This window comes from Miniopterus schreibersii, assembly GCF_964146895.1.
Source record: "Miniopterus schreibersii genome assembly, chromosome: 18".
Lineage (NCBI taxonomy): Eukaryota > Metazoa > Chordata > Mammalia > Chiroptera > Miniopteridae > Miniopterus > Miniopterus schreibersii.
In genome coordinates, this window is record NC_138121.1 from 30,562,262 (window position 1) to 30,580,952 (window position 18,691).

The 18,691-nt window shown below is 39.8% G+C and overlaps 1 long non-coding RNA gene across 1 annotated transcript in view; it reads right to left on the minus strand.

Moving 5' to 3' along the window:
- Positions 1–1,287: 1,287 nt before the first annotated feature.
- LOC308547733 overlaps positions 1,288–18,691 on the minus strand; it is a 50,808-nt gene continuing 33,404 nt past the window's right edge. Inside the window, exon 3 of the long non-coding RNA XR_013997543.1 lies at positions 1,288–1,371. This is a non-coding gene — a long non-coding RNA (uncharacterized lncRNA). The remainder of the gene's footprint in view (positions 1,372–18,691) is intronic.

Genomic DNA, 18,691 nt, shown 5'->3' on the forward strand with positions numbered 1-18,691 from the left:
GACAGGGGCTTTTTGTTTAAAGTGCTTTACTAATTGTTTAACAAAATGAACACTCTTAAAATATTTTACCTTTAAAATCTTCTCTGCCAAGGCTGAAGTTAGGGTCCCTGACTGAACAAGTATACAGCTCCTGAGAATTAGGGCAAATGGCTCATCGAATGAATGAAGACAGAGGCTGAAATACAAACATTTGTGAAGTGCTCATATTTTATGAGCCAAACCGGACTATAGCAAATCATCACGTCTTAAAAATGTAGAGAGCACTGTGAGCTGCTCATTTTATATCGATTCGACCTTCTGTTCCTTTAATGACCTGATCTAAAATGATCTGGCAGGCTCAGCATCACCCCCAGCTCCATGTCAGCAAGGGACATGTGTTAAAATATAAATACTACACGTTTGGCATTAGCAAAAGTGTTTTGCAGGAATAATTTTTAAACTTTAAAAGTTATAAAAGGGAAAGTTTAGAAATCATATAGAATCGTGAAGTCAGAGGTGGTCTGATGCTGGAGGGAAGAGAAGAAATGAAGAAGATTTACAAAGCTTTTAAAATATCACTCATGCCCGGCCGGCATGGCTCAGTGGTTGAGCATCGACCTAGGATCCAGGACCTAGGATCCAGGAGATCGCAGTTTGATCCCCAGTCGGGGACGTGCAGGAGGCAGCCGATCAATGACTCTCATCAATGATATTTCTCTCTCCCTCTCCCTCTTCCTTCCTCTCTCGGAAGACAATAAAGATATATTTTAAAAATAAAATAAAGTATCACTCATGATAGGGACCCAACACACAGTACCAAAAAAAGAGAGGGGTACTTAGAGTATTATATAAAGGTATGATTATAAAGATTGCCATTTGGACAAAAGCCCAAGGATTTCTTGGCATCAAAGGAAATGAGGTGGAGAAAAACAAAGACTGCAGAGAAACTATACCTGTGAAAACAAAGGGCTCCTGTACTCGGGGCAACACCTTTCTCAAGTGGGGTGTGACAACCACAAACTCCCTGCTCACATTCTTCCAGAACATGATAGGGACAAAAGTCCACATCTCTTTTCAGCAAACAGAGCAAGACAAATCTCCAGAATCACATCTTCAAAAAAGTCTGGGAAGGGCTTTCTACAGAACTTAATCTACTTGAGGAATAAACACCTTTCCAAGAGAATGTTTTTCAGTGAAAGAAGCTGATAGGAAGGGAAGGAACACTCCTGGGATAAGATGGCAGAAGGACCACTTTGAAAGGTTTTAAAGAGAAATGATCTTACCTTTTCCCTCATCAGCAGGCCCCGCGCTCTCAGGCTGGTGGTGACGCCCAAGTCACAGGGTTCCACGCGGCAGCCTCAGCAGAGTGGGGAGCTGAAAATCACATGCCTACTAAACAAAAAATAATAACCTTAAAAATCCTGGTTAGACTGCTAATTACTTAGGTTTATATAGCAAATCTGCTGCTTTTATATTTTCCGTTTAAGCTCTAACATAAATCATTGCATAAGTGGAAATTCTTTTTGAAGTACTTAACTAATTACCTCAAGGGGGAAAATAGAAAAATAATTTCCTTCCACATTTGAGCAACCAGTATGTTCTTTTCCCCCCATGGTGGCCTCAAGGGACAGAAGCTGCTGACAATCTCTCCAAGGGACCATCCCAGGCACAGACAGGCTCAGACGCCATGATCTGGTGTGACCTCTCCCCAGCAAAAGGCCTGGACCTTCCTGTTCACACCCGTCTTTGGTCCCAGCTGGGCACAAACATACAACGTTACAGGTACCCATCTAACCCCATCTTTTCAGGGTGGTAACCAGTGTACTTTGAGCATGTCACCAACAGCCAATCTCTCAACTCTTCTGTTTCCATTAAACTATCATCATATCCCTACTCAGACCAGTCCTGAATTAAGTCAACATGATTAGCATTGATCTAACACATACCTACGTCAAGCCCTGGGGTAGGCACAGGGACACAAGACCAAATAAAACACACTGTTCCCACCCAGGAAGACCTCAGTTTAATCGGTGAGGCAGACATGAAGTTCTTAATTTTCAAACAAGTGGCCCACATTTTCATTTTGCACTAGGCCCTACAAATTATGCAGCTGGTTCTGCCTCACCTCTAAGTGGGTGTAATAGTAGCATCTATTATGACCATAGGGTATTGGGAAGATTAAATGAGCAAATGGATGTAGAAAGCACAGTGTCTGGCACAAAATCCTCCATAAGTGGAAGCCACTTTATTAGCATTATTATAATTACACCCCCAAGGAGAAGAGAAAGGCTTGATACAAGGGGCCAGCAAAGGAGGCGGGGAGAAGAAACCTGGGGACAGGATGGACGGGATGTCTCTCTGGAGGGTGGAGACGATGCATGAGAAGGATCCAGGAAGGCTAGCTGGGCAGGGTGCCCTCTCCCACGCCAAGACCAGCAATTAATAAATTCATTAATAAGTGGAAATCAGCCTGCGAATATCCACAAGGCTATAAACTACAGCACCTTCAACATTCATACCCAAATACAACTCTTCGCTAAAAGTGAAGTCTCACTGCTACTGATTTTAGCAATTTGAGAACATAGTACAGAAAGGCTAACGTGTAATATGTGGCCTACGGTTGTGAACAGTTAAAGGAGAGGGGAGTCAAGAATGCAATAGTTGCCCTGGCGGGGTGGCTGCGTTAGTTGGAGCGCCGTCCTGTACACCAGAATGTGGCCGGTTCGATACCTGGTCAGGGCACATACCTAGGTTGCGGGTTCAATCCCCAGTCAGGGTACATGCGGGGGGGGGGCAACCAATCGATGTTTATCTCTCTCTCCCTCTCTCCCTTCCTCTCTCTAAAATCAATTTTAAAATGTTTTAAAGAATGAAATACTTCGAGAAAAGACAGCACGTGAAGTCAAGGCTTCAGCAAATTATCTAAGCTCTAGTCAAATTAATCTGTGACAACTAAAAGCCAGAAATTCAGTTAAAAGACTGAGTGTTAAGTAATATTACTAAAGCAAACAAAAGTAGTGGTTGAACTATTTCAAATTACCATTTCTGTAGCCAAATGGTCAAATACCAGCAATTTCACACAGCTTAACCCAACATTTCCTGAAAATATAGCTATTAAAAAGGCAACACTAACCTAAAACATCGCAGTTGTAAAACATGGCATTACACCTTTTAAAAAGCAAATTTAGGAATCTTTAAAAGGGCCTCATTTATCACCCTTATGATCAGAGAAAAATAGGTATTAATTTTTTAAATGCAACAATTCAGGAAGAAAGCAAACATTTTACTAGAACACATCACAAGAATGAGACCAGAGAAGCAATAAATGAACAAACATCCTGGCAAAAACTATAGATTTAAAAATATGTATGAATTAGAAACAAATACTATACTAAAAATAGTTTCATGCTTGAATTATAGGCATATTATAGCACATGTTCAATAACACAGAAAAATGGCCATTTATTAAAACATGAACTCTGCTTGAGAAAAAAGCAAATTAGTGACTGGGTAATTCCTCTATTTATTATTTATTGAGCTAATACCAAATGCACAAAGAAATGAGACAGAAGGCTTTAAAACCTATTGGAACCCTCTTTGTGGAATTGGGCCAATCAGATCTTCCAGGCAGTTCTAACTCATTACATAAAAGCCCTCTAGAGCATTCGGATGGGCTTTTTAAAAATATACACAGCTGCTTGACACCAGGATGCCACTGTGCGGTAGGTTAAATGGCTACCAACAGATACAAGGCTTCCAGCACTTTTTAATTCTTTAATCTTTTTCATTCGAGGTCTGATGATACATTTGAAATGGGATGAGGGTTGTGGGGTGGGTTTTGATTCTACCTCCTCCCAAGAATATTAACAAATCCTGAGGACTACAATTAAGTGTCAATGTATAGGAAAGTCAAAGATAAAAAGGAACTGAAGGGTTCCGATGATTCTGGTCTGTTCTCAGAGCTCATCTTAATCTCTCGGCAGCATTTGCCACAGTGAGTTTTCCTTCTTCTTAAAGCACTGTCTCTGTGTACTCCTGGCCCACGCTCTCCTGGTTTCAGTTCCGTTTTCACTGGCCTCTGCCTCTGTTTCCCTTGCTGGAGCCTCTTCTCCTTCCCAGCTTCTAACAGCTAAGGGTTCCACAGGGCTCAGCCTGAAAAGCTCTCATCTCTCTCTAGGTCACCTGACCCATGCCTATGGCTTTACATAGGACCCTAGATGTAGCCCCCCGTGTCTCCCCGCCCCCTGAGCTCCCCGCTGCCCACTCCATGTCTTCACTCCAGTGTCTAGTAAGTATTTCAAACTTAATATGCCCAAAACAACTCATGGTTCCCCCAATTTCCTTGTTGTCCAGCCTTCTTCATTTCATTCGTGAGACTGAAAACTAGGAATCCTTCTGTCACAGGCCACAGTCCCATCCATCAACAAGCTCTGTGAACTCTAGGTTCAGAGTATATCCTGAATTCCACCACTTGTCACCATCTACACCACTACCAACCCCGTCCAAGCTACTACTGCCTCTCACCCAGATTGTTACAATGGCCTCAAAACTGTCCGTCTCCACTCCTACTCACCACCCCCAGGTGCCCACAAAGCAGCCACAGTTACTTTTTTTTGGTTAATCCTCACCAGAGGGTGTTTTTTCCATTGATTTTCACAAAGAATGGGAGGGAGGGGGGAGAGAGAGAAACATCGATGTGAGAGAGACACAGTGGGTTGCCTCCCACCTGTGCCTCAACTGGGGCCAGGAATCGAACCTGCAACCCAGATACGTGCCCTTGACCAGGAATCGAACCCTAACCACTGAACCACACCAGCCAGGGCCAGAGTTACTTTTTTATTAATCAGATCAGATCATTCTCCCGCTTAAGCCCTCCAATGGCCTCCCAGCCCTGTTGGAACAAAGTGCAAACTCCACCGCTTCAAGATGTGAAAGTACAAGTTGGTACAATCACACTGGGAAACAATCTGGATGTGTCCAGTACATCTAAAGATCAGGACACCTGATCCAGAGATTCCTCACCCTGGCATCTCCCTGAGAAAAGCTCGTGCAAAGATTCTGTAGAGAGCTGTTCATGGCAGAACTGTTCCTAACAGTAAAAAAGTATAAAACACCTCATTGGTCCTCAGCAGAGAAATTTAAAAATAAGTTGGGTTTTTTCACATGACAGTGCACTATAGTATATTAGTTTAAATAAATAAACTATATACTAGTTAAAATAAATTAGATCTATAGGTACAGTAATAAAGAGTGGCTATTTTTAATGTTTGACCACTGACAGCATTCAAGCCCCACCGCTCTCCTTTCCCTGTTGCCCCACACCCAGGCCAACCTAAGACGGCCCCGGCACTCTCTCTGGGCACTGGTGGGAAAGTTCAAACCAGCACCCCTTGTGGAACCTCCCTCTGCCTCACTTCCTAAGCACAACAAAAACCAGAGCCACAGTCTCCCACCTTCACTCTTTCACTCCAGACTAAACCTAAGCTCTTCTCCTTCCAGAAATACATTTTTTTATCATTTCAATGTTTCATTTATTTTTTTCCAGCTTTATTGAGATATAATTGATATATAACACTGTGTACATTTAAGGTGTACAATGTGTTGATTAGATACACTTATATATTGAGAAATGATGACCACCACGGCATTAGCTAAACCTCCATCACGTCACATAATCATCATTTCTTTTTGTGGTGAGAACATTTAAGATCTCTTTTAGCTCTTTCAAGTATGTAATACTATACAGTATTAATATTAACTATAATCACCATGCTGTACATTAGATCCCCGGAACTTCTTAATTTTATAACCGGAAGTTTGTACCCTTTGACCAATATCTCCCCATTTTCCCCACCCTCTCCCCAGCCTCTAGTAACCAGCACTCTACTTTCTGTTTCTCTGAGTTCGGCTTTTCTAGATTCCACATATAGGTGAGATCATACAGTATTTGTCTTTCTCTCTGTGACTTAATTCATTTAGCATAATGCCTTCAAAGTACATTCAGGTTGTCACAAACGGCAGGATTTCCTTCCTTCTCAGGGTGAATAATATTCCACTGTAAGAATACTGTTCCACTAGTAGGGCTCCCGGACTACCGGTATAAGCAAACAAAAAATTTATCTGGAAGATTCACTTATCGTATGTCTCTAAATTTTCATGCAAGTAGGTTTTCAAATACAATGACCAGAACAGTCAAAGAGAACTAAGCGTACACAGAAGAAAAAGACCCTTATAAGGAAGAACCAGCAGGGGGAAAAAGATACAACAGAAAGGCTTCAACACAAGAACCTTAGATATTAGAGTTCTCAGACCCAGGCTATAAAATCACTATATTTACTCTTATCAAAGAAATAAAAGAAAAGCTTGAAAACATCCTCAGGGAACCGCATACTTTAAAAAGTGGTAACACAGAAACGAAAAGGAATCAAATGGCAATTCTACAACTGAAAAGCAATAAACAAAATTAAAAGTTCAGTGAACAGATTTAACAGCAAATTAGACACAGCTGAAGAGATCATTGACGAACCAACAGATAAGTCAGAAAAAACTACCCAGAATAAAGCATCAATCCTTCTAAACTCTTCAAAAAAATTAAAGAGGAGGAAACATTCTTAACTCCAGGCAAAGACATTACAAGAAAAGAAAAACTGCAGACCAATATTCCTTATGAAAACTGATACAAAAATCCTCAACAAAATATAGCAAACAATTCAGCAGCATATTAAGAGGATTATAATTATAACCAAGTGAGATTTAATCTCAGAATGCAAGGATGATTCAACATATGAAAATCAATCAATCAATGTGATACATCATATTAATAGAATGAAGAAAAAACCCATGATCATCTTAACTGATGCAGAAAAGCATTTGACAAAATTCAACATCTTTTCATGATAAAAATACTCAATAAACTAGGAATGAAAGGAAACTTTTTCAACATAATAAAGGCCTTATTTGGAAAAAAACATAGTTAATATCATACTCAACAGTGAAAAACTGAAAACTTTTCCTGTAAGATCAGGAACAAGCCAAGGAAGCCTGCTTTTGTCATTTCTATTCAACACAGTACTGGAAGTTCTAGCCAAAGCAATTAGGCAAGAAAAAGAAATAAAAGGCATCCAAATGGAAAGGAAGAATATTATCTCTGTTCACAGATGACATGCCTCATATGTAGAAAATATTCCACAAAAAACCTGTTAGAGCTAATAAATGAGTTCAGCAAAGTTGCAGGATACAAAATCAACATTTAAAAATCACTTGCATTTCTATACACTAGCAATGAACAATCTGAAAAGAAAATTAAGAAAACAATTCCATTTACAGTAACATCAAAAAGAATAAAGTGCTAGGCAATAAATTTAACTAAAAAAGAAAAATACTTGTACACTGAAAACTATAAAACAATTCTGAAAGAAGTTAAAAACATAAATAAGTGAAAGACACAACACGGTTACGACTGGAAGATTTAATATCATTAAGATGACAATACTACCCAAAGTGACCTACAGATTCAATGCAATCCCTATCAAAATCCCAATGGAATCTTTTGCAGAATAGGAAAAGCCAACCTTCAAATACATATAGTACTTCAAGGGACCCCAAACATACAAAACAAATTTGAAAATGAAAAAGTTGAAGGATTCACACATCCTGATTTAACAACTTAACTACAAAGGAATGGTAATCCTAAAAGTGTGATGCTCACATGAGAACAGACATGTGGACGAACGAAACAGAGAGCCCCAAAATAAACCCACACATATATGGTCAACTGGTTTTTGACAAGATTGTGGAAACCAGTCAGTGGAAAAAAGGACAGTCTTTACAACAAATGGTGCTGGGAAAACTGGATAGCCACATTCAAAAGAATGAAGTTGAACCCTTACCATATACTGTACACAAAAATTAACTCAAAATGGATCAAAGACATAAACCAAAGAGGTAAATTATAAAACTCTTAGACAGAAACATAGGGGCCAAAAGGTAGAAACAACCCAACTGTCCATAAGTCTGATACATGCTACAACATGGATGAACCTTGAAAACATTATGCCTAGTGAAATAAGGCAGACACAAAAGGACAAATATTGTATGATTCCATTTCTGTGAAATATCTAGAGTAGGCAAATCATAGAGATAAAAAGCAAAAGAGAGGTTAACAGGCTGTGGGAGGGGGGAATAGATACAGAGATTCTGTTTAGGTGATAAAAAAGTTTGGAAGTAGACAGTGATGATGGTTGCAGAGCACTGCAAATGTAATTAATGCCAATTAATTGCACACTTAAATGGTTAAAATAGCAAATTTTATGTTTCATATGTGTATATATATTTTTAAAATATTTTTTACCACAATTTTTTAAAAGTAAGTAAGTCTTGTCCAGCTGGCGTGGCTCAGTGGTTGAGCATCAACCTATGAACCAGGAGGTCATGGTTCAATTCCAGGTCAGGGCACATGCCCCAGTTTCGGGCTTGATCCCCAGCAGAGGGAGTGCAGGAAGCAGCCAATCAATGACTCTCTCATCATTGATCTTTCTCTCTCTCTCCCTCTCCCTTCCTGTCTCTCTGAAATCAATAAAAAAAATTTTTTTTAAAGAAGAAATCACTTATATGAAAGTGCAAATAGTACATGAAATGAGGTTCAACATCACTAACCATCAGAGAAATGCAAATCAAAACCACAATGAGAGGTTATGGTTCATCCCTCTGCTCTAAATTCGTAAGAGGCTCCATTCTAGAGTAACCAGGACAGGGATCACCAGGTGGCCAGTGCAGTATGACCCCACTTGAATTTGGACAAAAGGTCAAATTATGGAGCAGTTTCCATGTCTCTAAAAAGATCCAGCACCACATGGATATTTCTATTCACAGCCACGAGGAACTTGCTGCCTCTTCCCATGCTTCACGAAAATGGAAGCACATTTTAAAATTTGTTTTATCCAATAATAATTATTGTTCCTTTTTCTTGATTTTTAAATGGTAAGATAAATGCATTATCTTTCTCAAACAAAGAATACCTACAATGAGATCTGACCTCATGCCTGTTAGAATGGCTATCATAAAAAAGAGAGAGAGAGAGAGCTAATACTGGCAAGAATGTGCAGAAAAGGAAACCCTCATGTACTGTTAGTGGGAATGTAAACTGGTGCAGAAAACAGTACAGAGGTTTCTCAAAAAACTGAAAATAGAACTACTATATGACCCAGCAATTCCACTTTTGGTAATTAATCCAAAAGACACAAAAACACTAACTCGAAGAGATACCTGCTCTTCCATATTCATTGCAGCATCATTTACCGAAACATGGAAACAACCTAAGTGTCCATCATTGGGTGTATGGATAAAGATGTTGCAACACAAATGTACAATGGAATTATTTAGCCATGAAAAAAGGAAATCCATTGTGACATCAAGATGGGTCTTGTAAAATACATCAGACAGAGAAAGACAAATACTGTATGATCTCACTTACATGTGGAATCTAAGAGAAAAAGAAATCAGATTTGTGGTTATCAGAGGAGAGGACAGTGGGAGGGGGACTTAGAGAAAAGTGGTCAAAAATACAAACTTCCAGTTACAAGATAAATAAGTTCTGGGGATATAATGTGCAACGTGGTGACTATAGTTAACACTATTGTGTATTATGTAGGAAAGTTGTGAAGAGAGTAAATCCTAAGAAAAAAAATTTTTTTTTTAGCTTTCTCTTTTTATTGTATCTGTATGAGGTGATGGGTGCTAACCAAACTTACTGCTATAATCACTTCACTAAATATGTATATGCTGTATACCTTAAACTTATACAATGATGTGTGTCAATTATATCTCAATAAAACTGGAAAAAGTAAAAAGACTAAATCACTGATGTCCAATACCAGTTCTGCTCAGTACTGTACTCTAGCCAGAAGAGAAAGGCATGAAAAAGGGGGAAAGTACAAAGATTAGAAAGGAAGAAACAAAACTGCCATTAACCATAGATGATCTGTACTTAGGAAGCCCAAAAGCATCGGCATGGGGAATTTTAGCTCATAGTGCTATGGAAGGTTACACATTACTTGATGTGGCCACCACTACTGTTCATTCAAACTCTGCACATGTTCACTGAGCAGGTGCTCAGTACCACACACGGGGGTTTGTTAAAGCACCTATATTCCGGTGACCCATTTCTCAATCACCTGAGACAATGGTTAAAAACACAGATTCACGGGTCCCACCCCACGTTATGGAATCAAAATATCTGCAATTTAGACCAGTCTACATAAGACCTGGGAATCTTCGCTCTTTAAATTCCCCAGTGATTCATTTGCCTGCTAAACCATTACAAAAGATTCCAGAGCTGTGCTACAATTCTGTTTCTGCTAATGATTTCTCAGCAATGCTACTAAATAATATTGGTCAATTACAACCCAATAAGGTTCTCCCTCCAAATCCTAATCCATTTCATTTTACAGCTTCTTTTAACCCATCTGTTTTTGAAATCTCTCTCTTATTCAATTAATTTGCCTGGCCCCTCTGATGTCAACACAGCAGAAGGTCTACAAAGCATATGTTCAAAGTAATACTAGTTTCTCACCCAAAAACATATAAAAAATAAAAAGAGTATGCAATGCGATTTGTTGTTTTCTGATACTATAACATAAAAAATTCCAAGTAGCAGAATATACTTAGTAGAAAAGCAATTTAATGTTATCCATTTCTTACTCTATATGTAAAATATTTTAGCTCTTTCAAACAGTCCATCAAAGTTGCCTCAAAAAACTACAATATAGTGAGAACTACTTGCTGCTAATCCTGATGTTTGGTCTAGACTAGGGATCAAGTCCCAGTTTAAATGTACAGGCAAATAATTAATAAAGAGATCTAGGAAGCACAGGCTGTGTGATAGAATTTAAGGACACCATGACCCTGACCTAGAGAGCAGCATTATCGTAACTATTCCTAAGAATTACAACACAGCTCATTAGGTGTCTGTCGCATTATGATTTACAAAATAGCTAACAATGGATTTGTCATTAACTTATAATAAATTTAATCATCATCTCTACAGACAAGGATCTAGTATTACTGCACATGAAAAGAAGATATACATTGCTATACTCCTAAAGACCTAAAGAATTATGAGACTTAAATTATTTTTAGAAAATCATCTCCCATTGCTCCCCTACACTTGTACCAGCTGAAGTGAATAGCTAATTACCCCCAAAGAAACACACACACACACTCATTCATAATCTCTCTCTCTCTCTCTCTCTTTCCCTCCCCCCCCCCTTAACAGCCAGGATAAATGTTGAAGCACCATCAGTCCTTCAAGGTTCATCTCCAATGCCACCTTGCCCACAATCTCTCAAACTGGATTCTTTCACAGGTCAATTCTCTGGCATTCTCTTTATTCCATCTTGCATCTTGAGGTGCTGAGGGCAGACACTAGATTTTACTTCACTTTGGATCATGCCTCACCTTCCTCTCCTCCAGTGCCTTGCAAAAAAAGGAGGTTCTCAATAAATTACTGTTGCTGGCCCTTTCAGTCAATGTACCAACTTGTCAAATTAGCTTGGTTTTTCTACCCAAATAAGAAATTCGTATTTCTTCAATATATTCTTCTTTACAGACCAAAATTAAAAGGCAATTAAGAAAATACATTTTTTTAGTTAAAAGTAAGCACAATAACTTAAATTGTTAGCGAGATAAATCCACAGCCCAGAGCTGTGCTGTTCCTATTATATACGCTACAGGCCTAAGCTGTCGCCTTGAGATACCTGCCAGGGCCTCCAACAGGGCCCTTCTTTGTGTGGGGGCCACAGGGACATCTTATACGGGAATTATCATGTCTGAGCCGCCCATACATGGCTTGGTATTTAAATGACAAAGAAACAAAGCACGTTTAAAAATCAAAACTGCAGCATTCAACAACAAGTGACCCAAACTTCGGTCATGAGGCTATCAAGCAGAACTGAGGTATTTTTAAAAGAAAGTAGAAATAAGAACTAATGAAAGAGGCAAGACTAAAACACTAAGAGCAAAATAAATTTATACATAAGACAACTATTTTGCACAATTCTTGCTCGGCTTTGGATGCTCTGTTTGCCCCCCAGCTACAAACACATTCTTCGTAGGCGCTGGCAATGCTGCGGAAAACTAGTCAGCATTCAGAGGCTCGCCCACGGTCCCCGCGCCGGCCCGCGGCGCTCGGCAGACAGCCATCTGTCCTCAGGGGAAGTTGGGGGTTGAAATGCAAATATGCAAACGATGAGCTCTCTCCCGAAAATAGCCCGAGAAAGCACCATCTCTACTGCTATTCTTTTTAAAAAGAAAAAGGGTGTGGGGGCAGCTTGCAGTCTTAGGGATTCGTTTTCAGGATGTTAGTGTGATACCATTTTGAGGGCAAAAACAATGGAAAGGAACAAACACACTTGTCCCGGGTAAAATCTATACTCTGGAGGAAAGGTTGACATATGTGTGAACTGATTGACCAGACTCACTAAAGATTTATTGATTTATCAATCAGTGCCTTGGGCACTTGACCCTCCCCAAGGGAAAATTAACAAGCCAACTAAACTAATAAATTTTATTATGAGGTAAAATGAATGTAAGAATCAATCCTGTCACTTTGTACAATATCCAATTACTAAAAAAGTATGTTCATCCTTTTGGGGACACCTAAAATTACAAGTTATTTAACAAAAGAAAGAATATATTAAATAATCATAATTGAAGCCAATAGACATTCTCAAAGCATGTGCTCAGGACACGTATTATATAAATGGTATTCCAGCCAAGAATGCATTTCCTAACTCAATTGTGAAGACTTCAGAGACACCCAAAATGAGGAACATTCTAATAAACATAATGAGGGATCATATTTGCTCTGATATGAATGTTTGTGTCCCTCAAAATTCCTGTTAGAAGCTAAACTCTCTAGGTGATGGCTTTAGGAGGCAGGGCTTTGGGAGGTGAGCAGGTCAGGCGTGCAGGGTCCTTAAGAATGGGATTAGCGCCCTTCTGAGAGGGGGCGGGCAGAGCCCCCCCATCCATTCCCCACGTGAGGACACAGTGAAGCATTCTGCAGCCAGAAGAGGGCCCCCACCAGAACCCCACCATGCCGGCACCCTCATCTCGGGCTTCTAGCTTCCAGACTGTGAAATCAATATCTGTTGTTTATAAACCACTAGTCTGTGGTATTTTGTTAGAGCAGCCTGAACGAACTAAGACAATATTCTTTTAAAATGCCAATGTTGTAAAAGACAAAAACTGTGGAAATGTTCCAGATTAAAGAAGCCTAAAGAGACATGACAACTAAATGCAACATCTGATCTAGACTGGATCTTAGTTGTGAGGAAAATAGTATTATAAAGGACATTATTGGGTCAACTGACAATATTGGGATGCCGACAGTACATTAGTTGAAAGTATTACGCAAATTTACTGACATTGATAACTTTGGTAACATACAAAAACATTCCTATTCTTAGGTAATAGAGACAAAAGTAGTTAGAGGTAAAGGGCCATAATGTATGCAACTTTACTCTCACATGGTTCAGGGGGAAATTAAGTGTATAGAGAATTGATAATAAAGAAAAATGGGCAAAATGTTAATAAGCGAATCTGGGTGAAGTGTGTACAGGTGTTCCTTGTACTAGATCTATACTTGCAACTTTTCTGTAAGCGTGAAATTATTTCCAAATGAAAAGTTTTGGTTTTTTTTAATCAAAACAAAACAAAACTAACAATCCAATGAGCGCATGAACAGGCAATGCACACAAGAATAAATAGATGGCCCTGGCTGGTGTTGCTCAGTGGTTAGAGCATCGGCCCTCAGACTGAAGGGTCCTGGGTTGGATTCCGGCCAAGGACACAGGCCTCGGTTGCAGGCTCCATCCCCAGCCCCCATCGGGACTCATGCAGGAGGCAACCGATCCATGTTTCTCTCTCACATCCATGTTTCTCTCTCTCTGTCTGTTTCTCAGTCTCTCTCTCTCCCCTCCCCTTTCCCTTCCTCTCTAGAACCAATGAAAAATATATCCTCAGGTGAGGATTTAAAAAGAAAAAGAAATAAATTGAAAACAGCAGACAGTACATACAACAAAATATTATTTATGAGGTGAAATTATAAGCATTTTTTCCTTTCTTCTTTTGCCATATTTATTTTCTATAATGAATATGTATTAGAAATGTAGCAAGCAGGGAAAACTTGTTTTAAAGGGAGAAAATAGGAATAACCTAGTCAATGTAAAGACGCTTTCCTAGTTTTACAAGGACGCCGAAAGAGTAATAAAGTATTTTGAAACATTCAATATACGGTTATGTTGAATGGAAACTAGAAAACAAAAGCGAGGGGAGACCAAGTGTATACTGAAATGTCTTCACGATTCTGTTCTTTTTAAACTGAAGAAAAAAATTAAATGCATTCAATAAATTTCATACAATTTTCCTGGATTAAAAGACCATTCTCTTCTCAGCAAGAGCAGGGTATTTTTCTAGGACAAAATTCAAAATTCTGACCATCCCTGAAGCTAAACCAAGTCCGCTGGCTCCGCAGCTCTGACTCTGGGCTGGGGCGCGTGGTGCTGTGTGAAGGCCACTCACCCCTGTCGGCCACCAACCTGGAAACAGCACAGCTTAGCGTGAAAATGAATTCAAGGAGGTTTAACTCCACACAACAGAATGTCTTTTTAAAAGCCTGCAGCTTATAAAATTCTAGATTCGTTATGACCCCCAGGACCAGGTGCATCATAGAGCAAACACTAAGCACACATAAGACATCTTTTTAAATCATCAGGTAGATATACAATGAGGACATTTTGGCATCTACTATAAAATACCGCCCTCTGGTGTTAAGGTCGTGCCATATTTATTAACAACACAAAAAGAAAAAACAAAAGGCAATCTTAAGTATAAACACCGTTAACTCAGGGACTTATGTTCCTGGCTTGCAAAAATCTGAACACAAGATCCCACATGATTTTACTGGAATCGGTCGTGGACACCCTCCCTACTGACACTGCCTGAAAAATACTAAGTAATGATATTACAAGACTTCTTAGCCGATCCATGTCAGACAACCTTCTCTCCAGGAACGACATTCAACTGTCTCTCTGAAAAGAAAAAGAAGATTTTATATATATATATATTATAATATACATATTATAATATATATATTATAATTATATATATATATTCCCAGACTTTCTGCTGGGAATGGGTTTCTGGAAAATGAACCAAAGATTTTGTTCGCAGGAAAATTTCTATTAATTTTAGAGAATAAAAATAGGAGTGACACTATATGTCAGAGAAGTCTTTAAAAACAAGAGACAGTTTTCATGAATAACAAACAGCAGCATTAACAAAGAAACGGCCCCTAGAGCTTGGGTAGGGAGAGGGGAAGCCCACATCCATGGGAGCGCGTCAAAGGACACCGGAGACAGCGGACAGAGTTCCCAACGGCCAAAGCTGGAACAAGCTGAACAGTAAAATGAAGTCCATTGGCTTATAACCCACAGTACTAAATAAACATCCAGAAGCCCATACTGATATAAATAAGTGAGTGATAAATAAATGGGTAGAAAAGATGAATCTCCCATTCGGAAGAAGTTAACATCGTTTATGTAGGTGCTCCACCCTCAGGTGGGAGCATAACTCTCCACCTCTCCCACCCCTGGGCTGCACAGAGTGACCTCCTTCCAAAGAAAACAGTAGGGGGGGGGGGCGGGCCAGTAACTTTACAGTGGGGAAATCCTGGCAAACACGACCTCAGCCAGGTGATCAACCCCAACAATGGTAAGTCCTGTTGATAGTATAGGCCCTTGATATTATGTGATGAAAATGGCACGTTACCTCTGTGATCACCACCCCCTAAAACCCACAATCCCAGTCTAATCATGAAAAAGAAAAAATTCCCAATTGAGGGACATTCTACAAAATACCTGACCAGGACTCCTCAAAACTGGCAAGGTCATCAAACACAAGGAGAGTCTGAGAAACTGTCACAACAAAGAGATGGGACAATTAAATGTAATGTGGTGTCCCAGCCGGCATTCTGGGACAGAAAAAGGACACTGGGTAAAAACTAAGGACAGCTAATGAAGTATGAACTTTAGTTAATGATAATGTATCAATATAGCTCACTAATTATAACACAGGTGCCATACTAGTAATGTGGGATGCTAATAACTGGGGAAACAGGACAGAGTATAAGGGAACTCTCTAGACTACCTCTGTAATATTTCTGTAAATCTAAAGCTGTACTAAAAAAAATAAAACTTAATTTTTAAAAAGAGTGTGATGCATCTAAGAATATAAAGAGAGAATGCAAACAAAGGCACAGGAAGAGAAATGTCAACCAAATACCCACATAGAGCTAGTATGACATATGATAAAACAGGACTTAAGGCAAAAAGCATTATTAAAAATAAAGAGAGTCATTCATTACTTAACAACAATTCACCAGAAAAATATTATGATCTCATAAACACCTACCAACAGAGCCTCGAAATATATGATCTGTGGCCAGCGTGGCTCAGAGGTTGAGCATCAACCCATGAACCAGGAGGTCACAGTTGGATTCCCAGACAGGGCACATGCCCAGGTTTCAGGCTCAATCCCCAGCAGGGGCCATGCAGGAGGCAGTCGATCAATGACTCTCTCATTGATGTTTCTCTCTCTCTCTCTCTCTCTCTCTCTCCCTTCTTCTCTCTGAAATCAATAAAAACATATAAGAAATTTAAAAAATTTAAAAATATATGTATGACTTGATTACTCTTTCCTCAAAAGCTTTAATTCTGAAGTAGGCCCCCAAATAAAGCCCTCAGTGTTTTCATTTTTGCATTATTTACCTGTTTCCTATCCTAAACTGTACTGTGACATACTGGAAAATATTCCAACTTTTGTTTTATGTAACTTTAAGTGAAATTGTGAAATTGTAGTCAATCCTTTGGGCAAAAGAAAAATTTCTTAAAGGCAATTAGCCTAGAGAATATCAAGGATAGTCCATGTTTAGACCTGAACTGAGTTTATCATTGAGCATCGCCTGAAGTAAAAACTCCTTCCTCGGCAGTTTAGTTGCTCACAAAGTCCTCCCTCTCCAGACTCAAAGACGCGGCCTGAATCAGACTCCCATTTTTCAGGAGCCACACAGTACACACTACTTGGGGCTCTCAAAAGCTTCCTGGAGACTTCTAGACCAGTGGGGATTGACCCCAGAAAGGGTCCAGATTGCAGCACCTGGAGAGGCCAACCAGAGAAAGAAGGTAACAGAGAAACAGACACAAGAGAGGGGATTGTTTTAAGGCTACAGAAAGAAAGGGGGGCCTGAGGTGAGTCAATTAGCAAGTAAGCAAATAATATATTTGCAGGATTTATCAGGTATATGTCATAGGAATAGATTTTTCATTCACATGCTGCACAAATATTGGTCAGATATGTCTTTTCTAGTCAAAGGAACAGATTTTTCTTTCATATGCTCAGCAAATATTGGCCAGATTAATCTGCAGTTCACAGTGCATTTATATAATCATCACAAATACAACATATACTTGGAAAAATGAGTCTTCACAAACCCTATTTTTTCGTATCTAAGGGGTTTTCTAACCCAGAATGAATTAGAAGAGCTGGTATGTCACACACCACACGTGTAGCTATGTTTCTAGAAGCTTAAACGTTATTGAAAGCAAAACTCACTTTATGTAACTAAATTTTTAAAATATTGGTAAGCAGTCTAATTTTTAAATCTGTAGAAAGAGTCAATTTTAAATTTTGAAATCCTTCCGGGGAGAGAGAAAACTAACCCTGATTAAGTGCCTGTTAAAAATCAAGAGCTGTTTTATATGTAGAGTCTTAATTAACCCTTACAGCACCACACGAGCTGCGCGTAATGAGCCCACTTTACATGCCCAACTCTGAACGGCTAAGTGCTTGGCCCGAAGGCACACCAGCGGGCAAAGGAAGAACCAGGACGTGAATCCACATCTTCCTGGCTCCCAAACCCATACATACTGCCCCCCATAAACACGCACCTATAAATGTTTGAAGAACAAACGTTTAAAAGCTTTAATTCTGAAATGTGGAGACTCCCCCACACTTTCTCCATGTACCAGGCCTTGCAAGCACATCTACCTTCCCGGCCTTGCTGCCAGCTCCTCAAGGGTAGGTAGTATGCCTCCGTCACCTCTGCTTAAATGCAGAGCAGGGTTCCCATAGTCATTTCCCAATCACACTGTGACCTAAATAAATCATAAGGAATCAAGGCATGTGGGTTTGCAGCTGTGGTTTTAAACAAAGCCACAGAGAAGAGTGAAACAATAACCCAGCTTCTGACAGCAGTAGCAGTTCTGGATGCTGTGGCCAATTTTTCTTTGGGGGTTATTTCATTGCAATTTAAGAAATTTTAGGAATCGGGTATAAAATATCTTGTCTTTCTTGTCAAATAGAGCAAAATGGAATGAGTGCATCAACCTCCCACCCCAAAGTAGCAACCCCTCCTGATTCCCCATCTCTCCACCCACCCAGTCCCTCGAGTCTGAAGATCCGGGGTCAGTGCTGGATGCTGCACTGGGCACTGCGCAGGGCAGCCGGCCTCTCCTGACGTGCTGTCCCGGCTTTCCTCTGCCCTCACTGGCCTCTCGGGCTTGGTCTCCTCTGCAGACTTCTGATACCCACCCCACTGCTGGTGAGGGCTCTTTCTTCTCTGTCCGCAGTCTCTCCTGTAGAGGACAATGCCAGT